Here is a 12,687-nt window from a genome sequence, read left to right on the forward strand (position 1 = left end):
CATTACTCAACACCAGATCCAGTATGGCCCATCCTCTCATTGGACCGTCCACTAAGAAAACTTCCTGGATACACTTAACAAATTCAACCCCATCTAAACCCTTTCAACTAAGAAGATCCCAGGGAAGCTGAAATCCTGCATGATAACAACCCTGTTATGTTTACACATTTCCTTAATCAGATTACATATCTTTCCTCAGTGTACTGGTGGCTATTAGAGAGTCTGTAGCACAATCCTTCAGGGTGATTGCACCATTCCTTATGTCTTTCCTGAGTGCAGCTCTGATATTGTCCCTGATTAGTAGGTCAACACCACCTCCTCTTTTACCTCCTCCTCTATCTTTTCTAAAACTTTGAAAAGCTAGTTTCATTAATCACCCATTCCTGCCCCCCTCTCAGCTAAGTTTCAGTAATGGCTACAACTTCATTGTTCCATGTACTAATCCATGCTCTGAGTTTGTTACCCTTCCCCATAATATTCCTGGCATTGAAAGATACACACTTCAAACTATCCGAACCATTATACCTGCTATTTCAATTTTGCCTTTCAATGCCTTCCCTGACATCTACCTTCTGGCCTGATCCTTCCCTTCTAGACCCGGAGCTCCATTTCCCAGCCCCCTACATAACTAGTTTAAACTCTTCCAAGTAGCCTCAGCAAACCTCCGGGGCCAAGATACTGGTTCCCCTCCAGTTCAGGTGCAATCTGTCCCTCTTTTACTTGTCAGCTCTTCCCGCAGATAAGGTTGCCATGATCCAAAAACGTGAAACCATATCTCCTACACCATCTCTACAGCCACTTATTCATCCATGCTATCATCCCATTCCTACTTGCACTAACCCATGGAACAGGGAGTAATCCAAAGATTACACCTTTGGAGTTCCTTCTCTTCAGCCTCTTTCCTAACTCTATATACTCATTTTGTAGGACCTCTTCCCCTTTTCTGCCTATGTCAATGGTACCAATATACACCACAAAAAACCTTCTGTTCCCCCTTACCCTTGGGAATATCCTGCAGCCACTCCAATCCATCATGGACCCTAGCAATTGGGGGACAACATACCATTCTGGTGAATCTTTTGCAGCCACAGAATTTCTTTTCTGTCCCCCAGTGAGTACCCTATAACTACCCACTGCCTAACTTTAGCCTTCCTTGTCAAGGCTTAGGGCCAGCCACAATGCAACAAACCTGGCAGCTGCTGCTGTAATCTGATGGGTCAGTTCCCCCAGCAGAACTCAAAGGACTAGTCGAGAATGGCTAAAAACTCCAGAAGAAATTCAGAATCAGAACCAGGCTTATTATCACCGGCATGTGATGTAAGATTAAATGAGAATAAGTGACAACTATATTAATCATATTAACTAACTCAGATGTCACTGCATACTTACGTAGTATTGTTTGGGAACCAAGGAACAAAAACTGGAAGAAGTACACAACAATAAAATAAGCCTTTCCTTGTGTAAAAGTCAGTAAATTACTTCTTAAATGCCATTCTTTGGATATATGAGAAATCATTAAAATGAATATTAAGAATATGAGCTGTGGATTTCATAAAGCACCATCACTCAAGTGATTGAATATGGCAAGTTAACTAGAAAGCAGAGGAATAATCAGCTCATCTGAAGTTACTAGCATTGGTTTAATTCTTTATCATTATTTAGCTTTGTGACTTAAAACCATTTCCAAGGTAATTGTTTCTCATTTCTTTATCCAACATGCTGATATCGTTTGTCCCAAAATTATGCTGGAATAATTCTCTGACAGAGAAGATCCTGTTCTGATAGACTTAAAAATATAGGCTGAGACTCTAACGTACCTTTGCAGTTTTCCAAAAGTGTGCACTTTTGGACGTGCAAACTTTCAGCTGAGTTGTAAACTCTCATTTCCTTTGGATGTATACTATCCCTCAATAATATACTACTATAACCAATATTATACCATCATAAACAATAATATTTCTCAATCAGCATGACCAAGGTGTATTTTCTGAATGTAGTTTTTCTGTTTCTAGACCTCAACTGCATTCAAATTCTATATTGCATATCTTACTGACGTTGCAAAGTTCTGCATTTGATTTCAGCCTCTGTGATATTATACAAGGTGTTAGACCAAGCCATTCTTACTACTTTCATCATATAAGACATCACTGATGTAGCATTTAAATTAAAAAATATTTTTGATTATAACTATGATTGACAAAAGAACTTGAAAGTGATGAACATAAGTACTGTTCCACAATCAGGTGTCTTTATATTATAAATTCTAATTCATGTCCATTCTCATCATCAGAATATTCTGGCACTTGTTCTGATTATTAAATATTTTTGCTTCCAGTCTGCTAGTTGAATTTTTATTAACACATGCAAAGTTATAAAAGCATGATGACAGATAAAAGGCAACCGGGATGCTGTTGAATGACAGGACCAATAACAGGGCTGCTGAACCATTAAATTCTCAGAAAGAAAAGAGAAATAAAGGCAGGACAGTGCAGGATAATGGGAGATTAGGATCCAAATTAATTACAAAAACAGAATTGAAAGTGGAAAGAAAAGCTTATTCAAGACAGAGGGAGAGAGAGAAAAAAATGAAAAGACAAAGGAAAAATAAAGAAATGATAAGTTTTTTTTAATTAATTATTCCTAGGAAAATTTAATCATGTGAAGAAATAGAATTCCATGGTTTTGTTTTTTATTTTGTTTCTAGACTATGTTGGTTGAGTGACAAAAGACACCTTTGATGAATATTTCCCTACATTGTGATATACCAGGCTAAGCCTTCTTTGAAATACTCAATTTATTTAAACAGCATAAAGCAACAACTTAATTGCACTCATAAAGCTGTTGGTAAGCTGCCATTTTTATGAGACTGATGAAGGAGATGCACAAAACATTCAGCATCTCATGGAGGATGTCTTCCTCGTAACGTGCTGTTGCATTATTTCCACACTACCACCAGGCTCAAGAGCAGCGTCTGTCTCGCTCTCTCACTGTTATAAGACTATTAAGTGGTTCTCTAGTACAGGAAGATGGGCTCCTAACCTTACAACCCACCTCACTATGACCTTATACTTTATTGCTTACTCGGACCATACTTTTCCTTGTAGATGTTAGGTCTTATTGTGCTACCTAGTTCTACCTCAATGCATTGTTTAATGTTGATTGGAGTACTGCATAGATGCAGCAGCAACGTTCTCATGCAGGTCTGACAAAGAGCTTGAAAAAGCAGCAAGCTTTTCAATGGAATTCATTGATTGGAGTATTGCGCAGAAGCAACAGAGGCATTCTCGCGCAGGTCCGACAAAGAGCTTTTAAGAACCTAGTCTCTATAAAAGAGAGGTGCTGCCTAGTGGTGCAGTCATCATGGGAGAGGTCATCATCAGAGTAGTCTGGTGATAGAGTAGTAAGGCTTTGGCTCAACAAGGCTTTGGCGATAACAGGTGGAGACAAGGTAAGTTCTTTCCTTATTTCTTAATTAACTCTAGAGAGAATAGTGTGTATGTCTGCAGAGCTGGTGTTCTGTTCTGGATGTCAGATGTTGGATTTCCTGGAGACTCCTGGCTTTCTGATGGCCACATCTGCACCAGGTGCATCGAGATGCAGCTCCTTAGAGGCTGTGTTAGGGAAATGGAGCTGCAGCTCGATGACCTTCAGCTTGTTAGGGAAAGGGAGCAATGATAGACAGGAGCCATGGGGAGGTGGTCACTGCAAGGCTACAGGAGACAGATAAATGCGTGACCTGTCAGGAAAGGGAAGGAAGAACATCAGACAGTGGAGGGCACCCCTGTGGCCATTCCCCTCAACAATAAGTACTCCATTTTGAGTATTATTGGGGTGGGCAACCTACCTGGGGGAAGCAATAGCAGCAGTGCCCCTGTGGCTGAGAAGGGTAGGGAGCCGAAGAGAATAGCAGCAGCATTCGGGTTGTCTATAGTCAGGGGTACAATAAGCGACTTTGTGGCTATGAAACACGGATGGTAGTTTGCCTCCTAGGTGCCAGGATCCAAGATTTTTCTGGATGAGTCCTCAATGTCTGGAAAAGAGAAGGTGAGCAGCCAGAAGTTGCGGAATATATTGGTATCAACGACATAGGAAGAAAAAGGGAGGAGGCCCTGAGAATAGAATACAGGGAGTTTGGAAGGAAGCTGAGAAGCAAGGCCTCAAAGATCTTGGGATTGCTGCTTGTGCCACATGAGAGTAAGGATAGGAATAGTAAAAGGTGGCAGATAAATACGTGGCTGAAGAATTGGAGCGGGGGAAGGGATTCAGATTTCTGGATAATTGGGACCTCTTCTAGGGCATTTCGGACCTGTACAAAAGGGATGGATTGCACTTGGATCTGAGGGGGACCAATACTCTTGCGGGCAGATTTACTAGAACTGTTGGGAGTGGTTTAAACTAATATGGCAGAGGTTTGGGAACCAGTATGATGGAGTTGCAGATGATCCAGCAAGTTTACAAGTAGATGATGGGTGTAACATGAATGTAAGGAAGTTCAAACCAATGACTAGGTACAAATACAGACAGTGCAAAGAATTAAGTTGTACCACAGAGGTAAAATTCAAAAGGGCGAAGAATGCAGGACTGAAGGTGTATATTTAAGTGAGAGCAGCATTCAGAATAAGTTGAACAATCTCGTGGCGCAATTAGAGATTGGTCAGTAGGACATTGTGGGCATCACTGAATCGTGGCTGAAGGAGGGACATAGTTGGGAGCTTAACATCAAAGGATTTACTTTGTATTGAAAGGACAGGCAGGAAGGCATAGGCGGTAGCGTGGCTCTGTTAGTAAGAGATGAAATTACATCTTTGGAAAGAGGTGACATAGAGTCAAAGAATGTTGAATCTTAAGAAATTGCAAGGGTAAAAAAAAAAGGGAATGATATATAGGCTTCCAAATAGTAGCCAAGATGTGGGGTTGAGATTGCAAATGGAGCTGGAAAACGCATGTAATAGGGCACAATTGAAATAAGGGACTTCAACATGCAAGGGAATTGGGAAAATCAGGTTGGTACTGAATCGCAAGAGAGGAGATTTGTTGAACACCTATGAGATGGCTTTTTAGAGCTGCTTGTGCTTGAGCCTACTCAGGGAAAGTCTATCTTAGATTGGGTGTTATGTAATAACCCAGATCTTATTAGGCTGCTTAATGTAAAGGATACCTTAGGAGGCAGTGATCATGATATGACTGAATTCATACTGCAAATTGAGAGGGAAAAGCATAACTCACGTGTATCAGTATTACAATGGAATAAAGGAAATTACAGAGGCATGAGAGAGGAGCTTGCCCAGGTGGGTTGGAGGAGGATACTGGCGGGGGTGATGGCAGAATAGAGATGGCTGAAATTTCTGGGAATAATTCACAAGACGCAGGAATGATATGTCTTACAGAGGTAGAAGTTCTCAAATGGCAGGGGTAGGCAACTGTGGCTGACAAAGGAAGTTAAGGACTGCATAAAAGCCAAGGAAAAGGGCAAATAAGGTAGCAAAAGTGAATGGGAAATTGGATGATAGGGAAACTTTTAAAATTCAACAAAAGACAACCAAAAAAGCAATAAGAAGGGAAAAGATGAAATATGAGGGGAAACTAGCTGATAATATAAAGCAGGATACTGGAAGTATTTTGAGTATAAAAGGGAGGTGGGAGTTGATATTGGACTACTGGAAAATGATGCTGGTGAGGTAGTAATGGGGGAAAAAGAAATGACAGATGAACGTAATGGATACTTTGCATCTGTTTTCACTGTGGAAGACACTAGCAGTGTGTCAGAGGTCCCTGAGTGTCAGGGAGTAGAAATGACTGCCATTGCTATTACAAAGGATAAAGTGCTCGACAACTCAAAAGTCTTAAGGTGGATAAATCACCTAGGCCAGATAGACAGCATCCCAGAGTTCTGAGAGAGCTTGCTGAAGAGGTAACGGATGCATTGGTCATCATCTTTCAAGAATCACTTGATTCTGGCATTGTCGTGGAGCACTGGAAGGTTGCAAATGCCACTCCAGTCTTTAATAAGGGAGAAAGGCAAAAGAAAACAAACTAATGGCCAATATTCCTAACCTCAGAGGCTGAGAAAGTGTTGGAGTCTATTATTAAGGATGAGGTTTCAATGAACTTAGAGATGAATGATAAAATAAGTCAAAGTCAGCATGGTTTCTGTAAAGGGAAATCTTGCTTGTCAAATCGTTGGACTTCTTCGCGGAAGTAACAAGCAGGGTGGACAAAGGAGAGGCAGTGGATGTCATTTACTTGGATTTTCAGAAGGCATTTGATAAAGTACCACACATGAGGCTGCTTAACAACATAAAATCCTATGGCATTACAAGGAAGATACTGCCATGGATAGCAGAATATATGACAGGCAGGAGGCAGTGAGTGAGAATAAAAGGGGCCTTTTCTGGTAGACTGCTGTTGATTAGTGGTGTTTCTCAGGGGTCAGTATTGGGACTGTTACTTCTTACCTTATTTGTGAATGATTTAAATAATGGAATTGATGGCTATGTGGCAAAGTTTGCATATGATACAAAGATTGGTGGAGGGGTAGGTAGTGCTGAGGTAATGTGATTGCAGCAGGACTTAGACAAATTGGAAGAATAGGTAAAATATGGCAGATGGAATACAGTGTTGGAAAATGTATGATAATACATTTTGGTAAAAGGAACAATAGCGTGTACTATTGTCTAAATGGGGAGAAGACTCAAGCATCAGACATGCAGAAGGACTTAGGAGTCCTCATGCAAGACTCCCAGAATACTAATTTAGAGGTTGAATCCATGATAAAGAAGGTAGATCAATGTTAGCATTTATTTCAAGTGGAATAGAAAATAAAAGCAAGGAGATAATGGTGAGTCTTTATAAGACACTAGTTAGGCTGCACTTGTAGTATTGTCAACAGTTTTGGACCCTATATCTCAGAAAGAATGTGTTGTCTTTGGAGAGAGTCCGGGGGAGGTTCGCAAGGATGAATCCGGGAATGAAGGGATTAACACGTGAGGAGTATTTGGCAGCTTTGGGCCTGTACTCACTGAAATTTAGAAGAATGCAGAGTGATCTCATTAAAACATATGAATGTTGAAAGGACTAGATAGGTTGTATTTGGAGAGGATGTTTCCTATGGTGGAGGTATCCAGAACTAAAGGGCACAGTTTCAAAATTGAGGGGTGACTCTATAAAACAAAGATAACAAGGAATTTTTTTCAGCCAGAGAGTAGCAAATTTGTGGAATGCTCTGCCACCAACTGTGGTGGAGGCCAAGTTTGTGTGAATATTTAAGATGAAAGTTGATTGTTTCTTGATTGGTCAGGGCATCAGAGGAAATGGTGAGAAAGCAGGTATATGGGATTGAGTGGGATTTGGGATCAACCTTGATAGAATGGCAGAACAGACTTGATGGCCTGAATGGACTAATTCTGCTCCTATGTCTTATGGTCTTATGGAAAAATATACAAGAAAAGCTTTTTGCTGTATTTCAGAACATGTGACAATAATAATCAATTCCAATTCCACTTCCATTGTTGGAGTGCACATTAAATGTGCGGCTAAATTTGGGCACAAGATATTTTAAGGCTGCCAGGTCTTTTTGAATGTATATTGATATTTACTTTAAAGCAGGAGTTTCAACCTCTTTATGTCATAGATCCTTGCTTTTAACCAAAGGGTCCATAGACCCCCAAGTTGGGAACCTCTGTTTTAAAGCTACGTTAGAGTAGAAATTATCTCAGGTGGAAAGTGCACACTAAACCAGTGATGTGTAACTCCCCCTCTGGATGTTGCCCTAGTGTTGCTTGCAGCTGTAACTTTTGTGCACATTATGCCTTGTTCAATTGTCCTGATCACTTTATTTTGCTCATCAGTACACTTTCACTGAGATTATATTTACAAGTTCTTCACTCCAACTGAGTCTAACCAATGCTGGTAAAATTCATATCAGAAGCATGCTTATGAGTAGAAAAATCAAGCATGGAAGTGCATACTCATTTGTTTTTGGACAGGTTGCAGCCTGAGGTAAGATTGCAGAACTGATGGTGAACCAAAAATTATTATCTTGGTGGGCTGTGAGATTCAATGTTAGAGCTGGAAACAAAACCTGAAGTATTTGCATATTTACAAGACAAATTTTTAATCTGGACAAATGTCAGTATAATAGCAAACCATTGTATGCATAAAATTAATCCAGGGCGCCTAGCTCAATCCTCAAAAGGCATTTGCAGGTATGACTATTAGGTGAAATATCCATTAACAAGTTTTAGATTGCTGATGAACCCAAAACAAAACCTTTCTTTAGTAAAGTATCTTTGCTATACCGATGGTTGGATTTCAAGTATTCCAATATTGGATAAACAGAGCAGATGATGGTTTGCCCACACTGTTTGCTAACAACCACTACAGGCATATTATACTGATAGATCAGCACTCATCCATCTCTCTTATAGATGAAGGTGGCACACAATTACAATTACCAGAAGCAGTGATAGTGCACAAAAGCTTTGCACTCTAGAAGAGATAGGGCAGAAGAATATGTCCAAAATGAGACATGGTGATCAAAGATGATCAAAGGTTCAAAGTTCAAAGTAAATTTATTTTCAAAGTACATACATGTCACCATATACAACCCTGAGATTTATTCTCCTACAGGCAATCACAGTAAATGCAAGAAATACTATGGAATCAATGAACGATTATACCCAACAGGATGGACAACAACCAAAAATAATAAAAAACAACTCTGCAAATACAAAAATAAAGAGAAATAATAATAATAACAAATAAGCAATAAACTGAGATCATGGGATGAAGAGTCCTTGAAAGTAAGTCTATATGTTGTGGAAACCATTCAGTGTTGGGGTGAGTGAAGTTATCCCCTTTGGTTCAAGAGCCTAATGGTTCAGGGATAGTAACTGTTCCTGAACCTGGTGGTGCAAGAACTGAGGCTTCTGTACCTTCTTCCTGATAGCAACAGTGACAAGAGAGCGTAATATGGGTTGTGGGTTCCCTGATGATGGATGCTGCTTTCCTGCAACAGCGCTCATGCCGGTGTGTGCAATGGTGGCGAGTGTTTTACCCATGATGCACTGGGCCATATCCACTAATTTTTGTGGGGTTTTTCTGTACAAGAAAAACCTACAGGCCGAAATGCAACCAGTCAATATACTCTCCACCACACATCTGTAGAAGTTTGTCAAAGTTTTAGATGACATGCCAAATCTTTGCAAACTTCTGAGAAAGTAGAATGCCACACTTCCTTCTTAATGGCACTTACTTGCTGGACACAGGACAGATCCACTGAAATTAGACACTCCACAGGAATCTGGTGTGTCATGAGTACATGGAAGATCAAAAGCAGCAAGCTGGTTGCTGGCTGTGTGCCCAGAGACCCGAGTTCTTTGGGTACAGAACTTGGTAAAAGCAACGTAACAGACTTTTAACATCATAAATTAGTGAGCTGTTTGTTATGTCTCCCCTCTTGCCATGAAACGAGAACACCACTTTTTCCCTTATTAGGGAGAGGGAGAGGGAAAGAGAGCGCACTTGTGGCATGTCAAATTACCAGGGAAACAAGTAGTCTCTGGTGTACTGCAAGTCTGTGTCTTTATTGATGCTTTGCTGCTGCACACTTGAGTGCTTGGTGGGGGGTGCTGATGCTTTTTTTTACTGGTGGGGAGGGGATTTTGTTGCTTTGCTGCTGCTGACACGTGGAAGGAGCAAGCTGGGGAGGGGCTTTGGAGTTCTAACATTTAGCTGTCATTCATTCTTTGGGGCACTCTGTTTTTGTGGATGGTTGTAAAGAAAAAGAATTTCAGGTTATATGTTGTATATAATTCTCTGACACTAAATGTACATTTGAAACCTTTAAAAACTTGAAACCACAGAATACCGAGTAGTACAAATGCTTGACTCTTAAAGGAAAGTTACAGGTTATTGATTGCAGTGATCATTTCAAGAAAAAGTGTGATGAATAAAGTTGTTAATGGTTATTTTTGTTGCCTGCTTCTTGTAACTGTGCTTAAATCAGAACCCCATGTTAAACTAATATACAGTAGCCCAAGTCCCCGAGTGACATGGACTGTAGATTGATGGTAAGTGGTCCTGGTCCGGCTTATCAACCCTGTGGCATGAGGCCTAGTTCTCTCCACAACCGAGGCAATGTAGCTCCCCTGCCGTTGGTCTAGCTAATGAACCAGTAAACCAAACTTGCAGTATTCTACATTACCAATGTCCAACAGGCTCTTGTGATCACAAGAAAAATGTACAAAACCATCACCACGTTGGTACAACAATGGTAAGAAACAAGTCCAGGTGACAACACAACAATAATACGCAATAAGTCCATTTGCCGTCCATTTAGGTACATTTGATGGGGTCTCAGTCACAAAGTTAACCACGTGGGTTAGAGACACAGACTTGGAGTAATAATGAACAAGAGAATGATTATGAAATAGAATTCAAGGAGTTGGGTTTTTCACAAGAGAAAATATTGTGTATAATATTTATTTTAACTAAGTAAAGATAAACTTACCCCTAGAAGGAGAACAGCAGTCACACACTGTACAGTTTACTGCGATGTCAGTCTTTGTGTATGAAGAAAGATTAAGTTAGGTGACCTGCTCTTCTTTATAGTTAGAAGAATGAGTGGAAATCTTATTGAAGCATTAAAAGAAGAACTTACAGCATTCAATTTCTGAATGCAGGGTTGATATTTCCTCTGACTAATGAGAGCGGAGCCAGGTGTCATTAACTCAGAATAAGGAGAACGACAGTAAGGATTGAGAAGAGGAAAATAATCACAAAACTGACAGGGAATCATTGGAATTCTTTGCTCTAGAGTGCTGTGGAGTCTCATTTATTGAGTTCATTTGCAGCGACTTTGACATAGTTCCAGGTACTGTATTTGGTGAATGAGAAGGTAGATGATAGTGGAGGGTGATGACATTGAGACTGAAGATGAGTTCCAGGGCAACATGACCTGCACCATCATTTCAGCAAGGCATTTGATAAGGTACCCTATGTAAGGCTTATTGAGAAAGTAAGGAGGCATCAGATCCAACGGGCATTGCTTTGCGGATCCAGAACTGGCTGGCCCTCAGAAGGCAAAGAGCGGTTGTAAATGGGACATATATCGCATGGAGGACGGTGACCAGTGGTGTGCCTCAGGGATCTGTTCTGAGACCCCTACTCTTCATGATTTTTATAAATGACCTGGATGAGGAAGTGGAGGGATGGGTTAGTAAATTTGCTGATGACACATAGGTTAGGGGTGTTGTGGACAGCATAGAGGGCTGCCAGAGGTTACAGCAGGACATTGATAAGCTGTAAAACTGGGCTGGGAAGTGGCAGATGGAGTTCAACCTAGATAAGTGTGAGGTGGTTCATTTTGTTAGGTCAAATATGATGGCAGAATATCGTATTAATGGTAAGACTCTTGGCAGTGTGGAGGATCAGAGGGATTTGGGGTCTGAGTCCATAGGACACTCAAAGAAGTTGCGCAGGTTCACTGTGTGGTTGAGAAGGCATATGGCGTATTGGCTATATCAACCATGGGATTGAGTTCAAGAGCCGAGAGGTAATGTTACAGCTATATAGGACCCTGGTCCAACTCCACTTGGAGTACTGTGCTCAGTTCTGGTCACCTCACTACAGGAAGGATGTGGAAACCATAGAAAGGGTGCAGAGGAGATTTACAAGGATGTTGCCTGGATTGAGGAGCATGCCTTATGACAATAGGTTGCGAGAGCTCGGCCTTTTCTCCTTCGAGAAAGGGAGGATGAGAGGCAACCTGGTAGAGGTGTGTAGGATTATTTGAGGCATTGATCGTGTGGATAGTCAGAGGCTTTTTCCTAGGGCTGAAATGGCTAGCACAAGAGGGCACAGTTTGACGGTGCTTGGAAATAGGTACAGAGTAGATATCAGTGGTAAGTTTTTTACGCAGAGTAGTGAATGCGTGGAATGGGCTGCTGGCAGCAGCGGTGGAGGCTGATATGATAGGGTCTTTTAAGAGACTCCTGGATAGGTACATGAAGTTTAGAAAAATAGAGCCCTACGGGTAACCCTAGGTAATTTTTAAGGTAAGGACATGTTCGGCACAGCTTTGTGGGCCGAAGGGTCTGTATTGTGCTGTAGGTTTTCTATGTTTCTATGTTTTTAAAGACTTTAGAACAAGTTTGCTGTGCCAGAGGCACATCAGGGACTGTTGTGTTTTATGTTTCACAGAGAGTTGGCTATCACCAGGCAGTCTTGACATAGTGACACAGCTCATTGTCTTAATGATTCACCACCAAGATAGGACTGCTGAGTCTTTCGAAGGTAGGAGAGGCACAATGTAATGGTTCTGTCTCAATCCTGCTCATCTGCCCTGAAAAATATAATGATCAAGTGTCCTCCATTATATCTGCGGCAAAAGTTTTCAGCCATTGTCTTGGTAGCAGGGCACATACCTTCTCAGGCCCACGTAAAACAGGCTTGAGAAGAACTCAGTGACATAATCTGCAGGTATAAAGCAGTGCACTATTATGCCTTTACAATCATCCTGGGGGATTCTAACCAGGCCAGCTTGAAAAAGTGATTATCACCAATTTGTCTCTTGTGAAACCGGAGGAGCCAAGACACTGGACCACAGTTATACCACCATAAAGAACACAGAACATGCCACACCATGCCCACAGTATAGAAAGTCTGGTCACTTGGCTTTACTTCTAC

This window comes from Mobula birostris, chromosome 5 (genome assembly GCF_030028105.1).
Source record: "Mobula birostris isolate sMobBir1 chromosome 5, sMobBir1.hap1, whole genome shotgun sequence".
NCBI classification, from domain to species: Eukaryota; Metazoa; Chordata; class Chondrichthyes; order Myliobatiformes; family Myliobatidae; genus Mobula; species Mobula birostris.